This window comes from Dendropsophus ebraccatus, chromosome 1 (assembly GCF_027789765.1).
Source record: "Dendropsophus ebraccatus isolate aDenEbr1 chromosome 1, aDenEbr1.pat, whole genome shotgun sequence".
Taxonomy (NCBI): Eukaryota; Metazoa; Chordata; class Amphibia; order Anura; family Hylidae; genus Dendropsophus; species Dendropsophus ebraccatus.
In genome coordinates this window covers 170405579-170420226 of record NC_091454.1, presented here as the reverse complement: position 1 = coordinate 170420226, position 14648 = coordinate 170405579, and positions in this window count along the sequence as shown.

Here is a 14648-nt window from a genome sequence, read left to right as displayed (position 1 = left end):
CCCTGGTTCACATGAGTCCCTACACTAAGTCAACCCCGCAAAGCGAGTGCAAGCAGGGAAGGGGGGCCATAGAATGGCCCTGCAACCCCAATATCACAGGACCAAACCCCCCAAACCCAGTAGGCGCCGCCGGTGGATAAAGTGGCCACCAAGCAACACAAGTGTGAACATGGTCTTGCTACTACTGGTGAGCAGGTAGAATGGGAAGAATAGGAGGTATTTGCCATGTGTGCACAAATGCTTCCTGCTAGTTGGGGTCACATGGGTCTTACAAAGGAGGAGTGCTAGCCACTCAAAAAAGGGAGACAAGTAAAATACGGTCCTGACGCTGGTTTTGAAATGTAGCCGAGAGGCATTTGTGTCCAGGGCCGATTCTGGGGTTTCTGCCGCCTGAGGCAAACCTCAGGCGGCCGCCCCGAGTGATGGCCGGCATCCCCCCCGCACCGCCCCCCCCCCCCGCTCACCTGTCCCACGCCGCAGCCGGCCCGCGCTCTCCGCTGTCTCCACATCCCGTCAGGTCCCGCGATGTCACCCTGCAGCTGTCACGGACCTCCAGGCTGTGGTGAGTGAGTGGGGTGATCGGGTCGCGCAGGGTGGCCCCGTGCGACCCGATCACCCCAGCGCGTCCCCCACCGACCCCGGGCACTCACCACAGCCTGGAGGTCCGTGACAGCTGCAAGGGTGACATCGCGGGACCTGACGGGATGTGTAGAGCGCGGGCGACAGGACAGGTGAGCGGCCGCTGTCATTTTTGTTAAGTGATACTTAACAAAAATGACAGCAGGGGGGACATAATGCCGCCCCCTGCCGGACCGCAAAATCTGCCGCCTGAGGCGGAAGGCTCATTCCGCCTCATGGCAGAAGCGGGCCTGTTTGTGTCAGCCATAGGTGTGAGGCACAGCAGCAACCTTCTCTTTTTGTCCGTATTTTACTTGTCTCCCTTTTCTGAGTGCTATCATACCCATGTGATCCCAATTAGCAGGAAGCACCTGTGCACACATGGCAAGTACCTCCTGTTCTTCCCATTCTACCTGCAGGAGCAATGGTGAGTAGTAAGACCATGTTCACACTTGGGTTGCTTGGTGGCAGCTTTCTCCACTGGCGGCGCCTGCTGGGTTTTGGGGGGCCCTTGGGGTTTGGTTGTGTGACATTGGGGTTGCAGGGCCATTCTAACCCCTTAAGGACCGGGCCAATTTCGATTTTTGCACTTCGGTTTTCTTCCTCCTTGTGCTTAAAAGGCTATAGCACTTGTATTTTTTCACCTACAGACCCACATTAGCCCTTATTTTTCGTGCCACTAATGGTACTTTACAATGACAGGCTGAATTTTGGCATAAAGTACACTGCAAAACCAGAAAAAAATTCAATGTGTGGTGTAATTGGAAAAAAAAAAAAAAGCATTGTTTTTAGTTGGGGGGTATTTGTTTTTATGCCGCTCACACTGGGGTAAAACTGACTTGTTATATATGTTCCTCAAGTTGTTATGATTACAACAATATGTAACATGTATAACTTTTATATTATGTGATGGCTTGTAAAAAATTCAAACCATTGTTACAAATATATGTTCCTTAAAATCGCTCTATTCCCAGGCTTATAGCACTTTTATCCTTTGGTCTATGGTGCTGTGTGAGGTGTCATTTTTTGCGCCATGATCTGTACTTTCTATCGGTACCTTGATTGCGCATATGCAACTTTTTGATCGCTTTTTATTACAATTTTTCTGGATTTGATGCGACCACAAATGCGCAATTTTGCACTTTGGGATTTTTGGCGCTTACGCCATTTACCTCATTGAGATCTATGCTGTATAGTTAAACAGCATAGATCAATAAGATGCTGCTGCAGCCAAAAGCATTCGAGTGCCGAGCCAGGATCAGCGCTATTACGGCGCAGACCCCGGCCGGGTGAAGACACTGGGATCGCTCCTCCGGGACAACGTCCCGGAGGGTCGATCTCCGCCACTAGACCACCACGGATGGGCAGAAGTAAGTAATCAGATGCAGCTGTCAACTTTGACAGCTGCATCTGATTACTGTATTAGCGGCCCCACTAACAGCCGCGGCCCCGGGCTACATGCTGCACCTGGACGTGCAGCATGGACGTACATGCTACAGGGCGTAAATATACGGACCCGTGGTCGTTAGGGGGTTAAACTGGAGTCTGCCTGATTTCAGACAAGCGTAATATGGAGAATATAATGGAAAATATACTTACTCACAGGACCAGCCTTAGGGTACATGCACACTACGGAATGGCATCGGAAAACCCATTGCGGATTCCGCAGCTCGCACCCACTTGTTGATCCTGGCGGCTACGAGCGTCTCCGCCCGCGTCATAGATTCCATTCTGCTGTCCATCCAAAAAATGAACAGGTTCATTGTTTTGACAGAGGCGGATTTTTTGTTGCCATTCCGTAGTGTGCATGTACTCTAAGGGTAGATGGTGCCCTGTGCGAAATTTCCTTTAATCGCCCCCTCACCTCCTTCAGCAGCACATGAAGACATAAGGGCACACTCTAAGTCTCCCCACACAGTATAAGGCCTCCTTTAGTGCTCCACACACAGTATAATGCCCTTAAAATGCCCTGATGTTGAGTGGTGATTTTCTGTCTGCACGTCAGCGGAATTTTTTATTTTTTAGGAAAAGAACAGAGACAGACACTGTGCGACCTGGGAACCAGCAGCTGTGGGGGAGTAGGATGGGTAAGTATACACCTCTTATGTCTCCTGTAGCTCCAGCAGCATGATAAATTATCAATTTACATCCGACAAAGCCTTTTATATAACAAAAACATGCAGGTTTTTTCTTTTGAAAGTACAGATTGGCTTTAAAATTTCATGTATGTCATGACATGTAAAAAAAAAAAAGCAAATATATAGTTAATGCTTGCCCTCAGCTGCAGCAGTGCAGAGAGGCAGAGAGGCATGGATAGGGGATTCGATTCAAAATGCTAGAATAGATATAAAAAAATATTTTATATAGTGAATACAGTGTTAACAAAAGGCGGATTCCAAGATACTAAAGGAAAGACAAGGAGAAATGTCATGTTTTTGTCACTTTCACTCTTTTCTGATTCTGTCAAAAAATCTAAAGCACACAATGCACTTGTCATTACACAATTGTAACCAGAGGGCTCTTACACTGCCACCTAACGGACATTGTTGATATTACATTTTAGTTTCTTGCTGCTCCCTACAATTATTTTGCTGACTGTACACTGCACAGTAAAGTTAAGCAGTTTATTTAACCATTTATTTAAAGTTATTCTTCTTATGCTGAATGGTGTTACAGTACAGGTAAAAGACTTAATATGTTGCCATACTACTTTTATTGTGTACAGTTTTTTGTCCATGTAGATGATTCTTTACAGTAAAGACTAATGCTGCGATTACACAAAGCGATAATTCGCCCAATAGATCGTTTAACGATTTTGAAGTTAGTTTTTATAACAATCAGCGTTTAGACAAATAAATCATTAGAAAAATCGTTAGAAAATTTGTAAGGAAAATTGTTATTGCGATTGTTTTTAAGATCGCCTAAGCCCATCTTTCACATAGGGTGAATCTTTGAAAGACCGTTTACACGAGGCGATCTGCGAGTTTTTAGCGAATGATAAGCGACGATTTGATAACATGTTGAAAGATCAAAATAAACGATTTCTTGCTCGTCGCTTGATCATTCGCTGTGTTTACACAAGCCAATTATCGCTCAAATGCGATCGTTATTGCAAAAATTCAAACGATAATTGTTCCGTGTAAACGCAGCATTAGAGCACCCTTTGTACTACAATTAGAAAGCACTTCTATTTAATTAGATCAAGTGTAGAAGCACTAGGCTCATCCAACATATGAGAGAAGAACTTAACAACAATAGTCAGGTTTGCTGGCATAAAAAAAGTCCATGTAAATTCAGGGCAAGCTAGGCATTAAGCAATCCGCTGTAGCCGCTGTTTCTTTCTTTACATTTTTCATATAAGATTTTAGGAGTAACATTTTTTGCTTCTTCAATTGTCAACATTATGTGGCAATTAACAACACCACAAAGGCTGTTTTCAAACAACAATTTTCAACATCCGTTGTTTGATCCTCTAGTACAAGATAGCGGCGTTATTAAACATACTTTGCAATGAAAGCCATGTTGGTACATTATTTAAGTTTAGATTGAATAATAGCCGCATTCAACACCCTTTTGGATGTGGCTATTTTTAAGGGTCCATTGAATTTTGTTAAGCCGGTGAAAGACGGGCAAGTAAAAAAATCTGTGTGTGAACAACTTAAAGGGGTACTCCGGGCGGGGGTTATTTTTAGGGTATGGCTGGGGAAGGGGTGGAAATAGAGGCCGACGGTCACTTACCTCCCCTATTCCAGCGCTGGGTCCCGGATCGCGCATCACCATTCTTCTGTCCCGCTGCCGCTTCCTGGTCTGAGCTGCGGCTTGAGACATGACGTCTAAAGACAGCTCAGCTATTCAGCGGTCGTAGCAGAGTCCTGCCTCGGCCGCTAAATAGCTGTGATGGGTTGAGACGTCACGTCTCAGACCAGGAAGCGGCAGTGGGACGGAAGAACGGGGCAGCGTGATCCGGGACCCGGAGCTGGAACCGGGGAGGTAAGTGACCAGCTGCCTCTATTTCCACCCCTTCCCTGGCCATACCCTAAAAGTAACCCCCTCCCTGAGTACCTCTTTACCAAATAACAGCCTCCAATAAATAAATTTACTAAAAAAGAGTCTGAACATGAGTGTCTGATAGTGGCCATTAAATTACTTAAAATTTACTAAAAAAAGTGTCTGAGCGTGACCTCATAATGATACCAAAAGCATGGTGTAACTGAATTATATGAAAAATAGGTATACAATATCACTAGTATAATGATCACCACCAAAGGCTGCATGGTCTGTACATACAGCACTCATATAGTTACAAACTCAAAGTTTTAATGAAAATACATTGTTTGCACATACATATATATTGCCATAGGGAGCGGGAGATAAGCCGCTGCCAGACTCTTTGTTATTCACAATAGAATAAAAACATCTGAAATTGAAATCCAGCAAGCCTAATCTTTGTTCTTTCCAACTGCGGATGCCAGGGGGCAGTCGGCTTAATTGACGGCTAATCGGCAGACATTTACACAGTGTGTATGTCCATCTTAAGCCACCCCCTGGCTACTCATTTCTGAGCAAGTTAGTTAGCATGTTTACTGAAAGCTAATGTAGACTGATAAGTAACCAAATAACTCTTAAAGGAACTTTATATTAAGGAAATAGAAAGTTTGTATTTGTCTCAGAAGTAGTGGCACTCTTACTCCTGAGCTGTGCCTAGTAGTACAGGTTAACCCGACTAAATTAATCAGATCTGCAATATCAAAGTCCATGACAAAAGGATCTGAAAAAAGCAGAACTGAAAGCTTTTTTGGTTTTTACATGAATAGACACTGGTGCTTGCAGTCCATTTTTTGAACCGCGGCCCAGTTCTCGTGCAGTTCTCACCAGTCTATTACCGAGCACCAGCCGGGGCTGAAGCACTGGGGGCTGGCCTGCTGCCCCCTAGTGTGACAAAACTGCCTCCCCTCTGTTGCATAATAAGGCGCTTTGGATGCGGCTAGATCTTGCACATGCGCTTTATGTATCAGCGTTCTTACTAACTTTGATTACAGTTTACATTTTGTCATTTTGTCTATACATTTTTGTGCAGTAGCGCTTTACTAATTATTATTCATTCTAAGGGTACTATCACACGTACCGACTCGCAGCGGAAATCACGCTGTGAGTTTTGCAGCGAGATCCGCTACGAGTCAAGGTCCTGGAAGGTCCCTGTCAATACATACTCGCACTGGTCTGAAGACGGCTGCGAGTATGTATTGCAGCCACCCCCTTAACCCCTTTGGCTGCCGCTCGGCTGCCCCGCTGTCTGTATATACATTACCTCTATCCTTGCTGCACGGGGTCCCGGCGTCCTGACCTCCCTCCCAGACTTTGATCTAAGCGTTACTTTCCTTTTCCTCTCCATCCGACTCAGCAGATCACGATGATGATTTCTTGCAGCTACAACTCATCTATTCAGAACCTGCAAGACAGACTTCTCAGGCTCCGCACTTCCATCAACTTCCTTCCCTTTCCCCACCCATAAGGTCCCAAACTGTAGTAATTCTTGTTGTGCCCTCCATATAGTAATAATATCTCCTGTAGTGTAGCCAGTGGCGTAGCCACCGTGGTCGCGGGGGTCGCCGCCGCGACCGGGCCCGCCACAAGGGGGGCCCGATCAATCACTCTTGTGACCGCAAGCATTGTTTTGCTTGCGGTCACAAGAGTCGGGCTCCGTCTTCCCCCGGCTGCTGCGCGGCTGCCGGGGGTGTCGCGTCTTACCCCCGGCAGCGCGCGCATCCCAGAACTCCCTGCGCGCCTTGGGCCCTGACTTCCGGTTCCGGCGCGCAGGGAGTTCTGGGATGCGCGCGCTGCCGGGGATAAGACGCAACACCCCCGGCAGCCGCGCAGCAGTCGGGGACAGACCAGGAGGAGTGAGAATCAACGTGGGAGCGCGATGTCAGGTGAGTTAAGTTTTGTTTTTTTTATCAGCCTGTACGGGTGGGGGGAAAGGAGGGGGGCATCTATGAGGGTGGGGGGAAAGGAGGGGGGCATCTATGAGGGTGAGGGGAAAGGAGGGGGCCATCTATGAGGGTGGGGGGAAAGGAGGGGGGCATCTATGAGGGTGGGGGGAAAGGAGGGGGCCATCTATGAGGGTGGGGGGAAAGGAGGGGGCCATCTATGAGGGTGGGGGGAAAGGAGGGGGCCATCTATGAGGGTGGGGGGAAAGAGGGGGCCATCTATGAGGGTGGGGGGAAAGAGGGGGCCATCTATGAGGGTGGGGGGGAAGAGGGGGCCATCTATGAGGGTGGGGGGGAAGGAGGGGGGCATCTATGAGGGTGGGGGGGAAGGAGGGGGGCATCTATGAGGGTGGGGGAGAAGGAGGGGGGCATCTATGAGGGTGGGGGGAAGAGGGGGCCATTTATGAGGGTGGGGGGAAAGAGGGGGGCCATCTATGAGGGTGGGGGGAAGGAGGGGGCCATCTATGAGGGTGGGGGGAAGGAGGGGGCCATCTATGAGGGTGGGGGGAAGGAGGGGGCCATCTATGAGGGTGGGGGGAAGGAGGGGCCATCTATGAGGGTGGGGGGAAAGAGGGGCCATCTATGAGGGTGGGGGGAAAGAGGGGCCATCTATGAGGGTGGGGGGAAAGAGGGGGGCATCTATGAGGGTGGGGGGGGAAGGGGACCATCTATAAGGGAGGGAGGAAGGGGACCATCTATAAAGGGGGGGAAAGGGGACCATCTATAAGGGAGGGGGGGAAGGGGACCATCTATAAGGGAGGGAGGAAGGGGACCATCTATAAAGGGGGGGAAAGGGGACCATCTATAAGGGAGGGGGGGAAGGGGACCATCTATAAGGGAGGGGGGGAAGGGGACCATCTATAAGGGAGGGGGGGAAGGGGACCATCTATAAGGGAGGGGGGGGGAAGGGGACCATCTATAAGGGAGGGGGGGAAGGGGACCATCTATAAGGGAGGGGGGGGGAAGGGGACCATCAATAAGGGAGGGGGGGGGGAAGGGGACCATCTATAAGGGAGGGGGGGGGAAGGGGACCATCTATAAGGGAGGGGGGGGGGAAGGGGACCATCTATAAGGGAGGGTGGGGGGAGAGGGGGCCATCTATAAGGGAGGGTGGGGGGAGAGGGGACCATCCATAAGGGAGGGTGAGGAGAGAGGGGGCCATCTATAAGGGAGGGGGTATAGGGGGCCATCTATAAGGGAGGGGGTAGAGGGGGCCATCTATAAGGGAGGGGGTAGAGGGGGCCATCTATAAGGGAGGGGGGCAACATAGGGGGAGAGGGAATACACAGAGGGGGGCATATATTATTAGGAGGTCACATAGAGTCAGGGCTACCCACTAAATGAGGGTGTAAAGGGGACAGTACAGATGTGCAGTGTGTAGAGAGATGGAGATGGTGTCAGAGTGTGGAGCCTAATATGTCTGTCTGGCAGATTCTGTGGATTCGTGGCTCGGAGAAGTTCTCATAACGGCCCAGGACGGATGGAGAAGATGATGAAAAGGAAAGAACTCCGATCAGAAAAGACGTCTCCTGTGAGTCACCTGATATATCTGCACTGTAATGTATATGGTGTATAGAGCCTGTGTAGAGCTGGGGCCACCTCTATATGACTGGATGAGGTGATTTAGTGTACTGGATTTGGTCAGTAACAATATGGTGGTGATGGTAGTGGTTGTGGTGTGGCGGTAATGTTTCCTCCCTATATACTGGTATTACTGGTAATATTGGTCTCAGTATACAGGATTTGGTCGGTAACAGTATGGCGGTAATAGGTAATATCTGTCTTGGTGTGTGTGTGTGTATATATATATATATATATATATATATATATATACATACAGTGGTACCTTGGTTTAAGAGTAACTTCGTTTAAGAGCGTTTTGGTTTAAGAGCTCACAGTTTTTCAAAATTGTGACTTGGTTTAAGAACATTGCTTTGGTTTAAGAACTTCCTGTATCGGGTGGGAGCGCGAGTGGAGAAGGGGCATGGCCTGCATAGCGGGGTCTACAGCACTGTACTCTAAACACCTTCCAAATCATAGCAGATCCCCTTCAGGCTGGGGCTTACATCAGGGGACAGGACTGTGGGGGGGGGGGTAATCTCTCCATAGCTGTAACCCCTCTCTCCCCGGACAGAGAGTGCTGCATGTATGTGCCCACATCTGTCCTGCTCATTCCTTCATGCTCCCTGCAGTCTCTGTCAGCCCTTGTGTTTCCCATCCTCTCCATTACTGTACAGTACAGAATAATAAATATATTTGGGGTGCGGAACCAATTGTCTGCATTTACATGATTTCTTATAGGAAAATTTGCTTTGGTTTAAGAGTGGATTTGGATTACAAGCACGGTCCTGGAACGAATTATGCTCATAATCCAAGGCACCACTGTGTGTATATATATATATATATATTATATATATATATATATATATATATATATATATATATATATACATACACAAACACACACAACAATAGCATCACTTGGTCGTGAAAGGAGGGGGGGGGCCCAAGTTGGCCTCTCGCACCAGGGCCCAGGAGACATTAGCTACGCCCCTGAGTGTAGCCCCCTCTATGCAGCCTCTTTGTAGTATAGCCCCCTGTGTGGAGTGTAGTAATCTCTGTTGTATTGCCCACCTATGTGCAGTACAGCCCTCCCTCCACTGTTTAGTACAGGCCCATGTGCAGTACACCCCTACCCCCATAATACTGAGTACAAGATGCTGGGACAGCTGTGTGACCTCCATTATACTGACATACAGGATTCTGGGAAAGCTGTGTGACCTCCATTATACTGACATACAGGATGCTGGGAAAGCTGGGTGACCTCCATTATACTGACATACAGGATGCTGGGAAAGCTGGGTGACCTCCATTATACTGACATACAGGATGCTGGGAAAGCTGGGTGACCTCCATTATACTGACATACAGGATGCTGGAAAAAGCTGGGTGACCTCCATTATACTGACATACAGGATGCTGGGAAAGCTGTGTGACCTCCATTTTACTGACATACAGGATGCTGGGAAAGCTGGGTGACCACCATTACACTGACATACAGGATGGAGGTCGGCAGCAGGGGGCGGGGCTTATCGTTTTGGAGGCGGGGCTTACCGGGATATACCGGGGCTTATTAGCAGCTAGGATCATCATCTAGCAGTAGAGGTTGTGTCCCCCCCCCCCCCCCCCCCCCCCATCGGGATGTAGGCCCCCTCTGTGCAGTGCAGGATCCACCCTCCCCCTCTCCTCTTCTTCACTAGCCCCCATAGTGTAAGCAATAAAACAAATGGTCATATACTTACCTGTCACCCTGCTCTCCACAGCTCCTCTTCTGGTCCCTGCATCCTCTTCTAGCTTCCTGTGTAGGCAGCCAGCATGTCATACAGAGGCCGCCTGCACAGGAAGTTCCCTGGTCTCTGCCCCATCCTGCTGTTCCAAAACAGCCACTGGAGGACTGGTCCTGGAGGTGTGGAGTGAGGGTGGTGCTTACAGCTCCGTGGAGTCCGGCCGCCGGAGGGGGGGAGGGGCGTTGACGATAAAGTGAGTGCAAGGGCCAGACGCTGCAGGGCGCCCCCTAGCTGTCGGCACCACGTGCGGTGGCCCGGCTCGCCCGCCCCTAGAAACGGCCCTGGGAGAGCAGGACGCCGGAACCCCGTGCAGCAAGGAGAGAGGTAAAGTATATACAGACAACGGGGGAGCTGAGCGGCAGCTGAAGGGGTTAAGGGGGCTGCTCCATTACATTCTAAAGACCGCTGTGAGTATGTAGTCCCAGGGGCCTGCTAGGACCTTGACTCATAGCGGATCTCGCTGCAAAACTCGCATCGAGATTTCCGCTGCGAGTCGGTACGTGTGAATGTACCCTTAGGCTATGTTCAAGCAATGGACATTGTTTGAATTTATTTCAATGCAACACATTTTACTATGAAAAGAACGGCCATTGTTTCAATTGAAAAATGTGCGTTGTGTGAACATAGCCCAATAGCAGTTTTTATTTGGACTGGTGCCCTCATGAATGACCTAAACATCATTTTTCTCCATGTCTGTTCATGTCTGAACACTTGCTGCTGCATCATATAGCCCTTTGTACCATTCTGTATGATCATGTATTTGTAGCATGTATGAATACAATTATTTGTATTGTGATATGTGATTTGTTTAAATAAAAAATATGATATTTCGGACCTGAGAGACTTTGACTTGGTGTAAATTGTGGTGGCTAGAGCATCTCCAAAACAGCAGGTCATGGGTCAAGCTGCTAAGGCTGGTCAGTCTGCTCTGATCCTACAGAAGAAACCAGGACATTTGTGAGTAACCGGGTACATGTGTGTCTCTTACTTGATGAAAGGGTGCCCATATGGGAAGCATATAAGGTACACTACTTCATGGCAAAACTATCCTAATGACAGAGGAGAGCAGGATGGAGCGCTCCATGGAGCGGGCAGACAGCGGGAATCATTGCTGAGAGTTCAGGTTCGTACAAACCCGAACCTCAGCAGGTTTGGACCATCCCTACACCAAACCACTTTTAAATCTGCTAAAGCTTTCCTATACATTGTACTTCACATTGAGAGATTGTTAAAGGAGTTTGCTGCACAATTGATTATTCCAAAGTCATGAATATTGACTGCTCTGAAAGCAATGAATGTCAGGTAATTCAATGTCATTTTTTCATTTTCTCCCTTTTTATTGAGCGTCAAGTGAAATTATAACTTTTTTCCCACAGACGTTTTTCTTCAATTTGCTATAATTGACCAAAAAACATTTACCGTGTGAGAGACAAAAGGTGAGCTGGAGCGCTGAGATGAGAATGACTGTACGTGTGGCAATTATGTGGGTTAACCCCTTCAGTACAGGAAGCCGTACAATTATTTTTTTAAAATATGACAAATGACAATATGATGTGACAAATAGGAAGGGCTTTTAAAAGATTCAAGACCTATAACATTTCAGAAACATTTTTTTTTTCAGGTCCACAGACTTATCGAATTACCATAAAGCAGAAGGTTGAAAAATCTCTGCTAAAAGATGGAATAGGATAACATCACATATATACGACTTGCCTGGCTGTGGTGTCAGACGTCATTATTCAAGGGGTTGTCCAGCGAAAATCTTTGTATTTCAAATCAACTGGTGTCAGAAAGTTATATAGATTTGTAATTTACTTCTAATAAAAAATCTCTATTTTTCCCATACTTATCAGCTGCTGTATGTCCTACAGGAAATGTTGTTTTATTTTCAGTCTGACACAATGCTCTCTGCTGCCAGCTCTGTCCGAGACAGGAACTGTCCAGAGCAGGAAAGGTTTTCTATGGGGATTCCCATAGAAAGCCTCTACTACTCATGAGCATTATTTTGACGTCCGCACAGACAACGTCCGTGTGCATTAGACATCAATCAATTAAATCAAAATCAGATGTCTTTTTAAATAGAAAAATGGACGCCTTTTCCATTTTTTGTACGTAGTGTGAACATTGCATCCTGGGCAGTTGGAGGCCAGAAGAGACCACAAACCATTCTAACCACTTGTACACTACTATCAGTAACTTCATTTATTGTGACACCACATTTTGAGATGGGACTCAGGCTTGTTGTATTTGTTTCTTCTCTTGCCTTGCTTGAACATACAGTACTATTCTATAAACTGTGTTCCTTTTTTATATATGATGCGAGAGGTCAACTTGCCCCCCCCTTCTTTCACGACCAAGTGATGCTATTGGTAACATATATATATATATATATATATGTATACCAAGACAAATATTACCAATAACACCAGCATATAGGAAGAGGAAATATTATCACCATATTACCGCCAATATTACATATTACCGCCATACTGTTACTGACCAAATCCTGTATACTGAGACCAATAATACCAGTATATAGGAAGGAAATATTACAAGTAACAAATATTACCACCATATACTGACTAACACCACCGCTGCTACTGACTAATACCACCACATACTCACTAACACCACCGCTGCTACTGACTAACACCACCACATACTGACTAATACCCCCACATTCTAACACCATCGCTGCTACTGACTAATACCACCACATACTGACTAACAGCACTTCTGCTACTGACTAACACCCCCACATACTGACTAACACCACCGCTGCTACTGACTAACACCACCCCATACTGACTTACACCACCACATACTGACTAATATCACCACATACTAACACCACCGCTGCTACTGACTAATACCACCACATACTAAGAGCACTGCTGCTACTGACTAACACCACCACATACTGACTAACACCACCGCTGCTACTGACTAACACCACCCCATACTGACTTACACCACCACATACTGACTAATATCACCACATACTAACACCACCGCTGCTACTGACTAATACCACCACATACTAAGAGCACTGCTGCTACTGACTAACACCACCACCACATACTGACTAACACCACCACATACTGACTTACACCACCACATACTGACTAACACCACCACTGCTACTGACTAACATCCACTGTACACAGATCACCTCATATGGTCATAGAGATGTGGCCCCAGCTCCACACAGGTTCTGTACACCATATACATTACAGTGCAGTTATATCATGTGACTCACAGGAGACGTCTTCTCTAAATTAGAGTTCTTCCCTTTTCATTTTCTTCTTCATCTTGCCCTGGGCCATTATGAGAACTTCTCCAAGCCACGAATCCACAGAATCTGCCAGACAAATTAGGCTCCTCAATCTGTCACTATCCTCATATCTCTACAAACTACACATCTGTATTGGCCCCTTTACACCCTCATTTAGTGGGTAGCCCTGACACTATGTGATCCCCCTTAGGCTGCGTTCACACTACGTATATTTCAGTCAGTATATTTCAGTCAGTATTGCAACCAAAACCAGGAGTGTATTAAAAACACAGAAAGGCTCTGTTCACACAATGGTGAAATTGAGTGGATGGCCGCCATTTAATGGCAAATATTTGCTGTTATTTTAGAACAACGGCAGTTATATTGAAATAATGGCAGTTATTTACTGTTATATGGCGGCCATCCACTGAGTTTCAACATTGTGTGAACAGATCCTTTCTGTGTTTTTAATCCACTCCTGGTTTTGGTTGCAATACTGACTGAAATATACGTAGTGTGAACGCAGCCTTATAGTATATGCGCCCCTCTATGTAGCCTCCTTATAGATGGTCCCCCTCTGTGTATCGCCTATAGTATATGCCCCCTCTATGTAGCCACCTTATAAGTGGCCCCTTGTTCAGTCTTCTATATAGATGGCCCCATGTGCATCTACTTGAGAGCCCCCCATTCTGTGTAGTCCCCCTATAGTAGATGACACCTTCTGTGCATCCCCTATGGTATATGGCCCTCCTCTCTGTAGCCCCTCCTTATAGATGGCCCCTTTGTGTAGTCCACTATAGTAGATGCCCCCCTCTATGCATGCCCTATTATATACCCCCCCCCGTGTAGTCCCCCTTATAGATGGCCCCCCTATGTTGTCCCCCTTATAGATGGCCACCTATGTTGTCCCTCCATGTTGTCCCCTTATAGATGCCATGTTGTCCCCCTATAGATGGCTCCCTATGTTGCGCCCCTAATAGATGCCCCCCATGTTGTCCCCTTATAGATCTCCCCCTCTCCCCCTATGTTGTACCCTTATAGGCCCCCTCTCCACATATGTAGTCCCCTTATAGATGGCCCCCCTCCCCTATGTTGTCCCCTTATAGATGGCCCCCTCTACCCCATGTTGCCCCCCCTTATAGATGGGCCCCCTCTCCCCACCTTAAATATACCCCCTTATAGATGGCCCCCCTCTCCCCCTCCCTTATTTATACCCCCTTATAGATGGTTCCCTCTCCCCCTTACTTATACCCCTTATAGATGGCCCTCTTTCCCCCCTTACTTATATTCCCTTATAGATGGCAGATATAAAAAAAACAACCCGCTCCCCCATCGAACCTCTCTTCTCCGGGTCTGGCCCTGGCTGATGCGCGGCTGCCGGGGGTGTCCCATCCTATCCCCGGCAGCGCGCACATCAGAGAG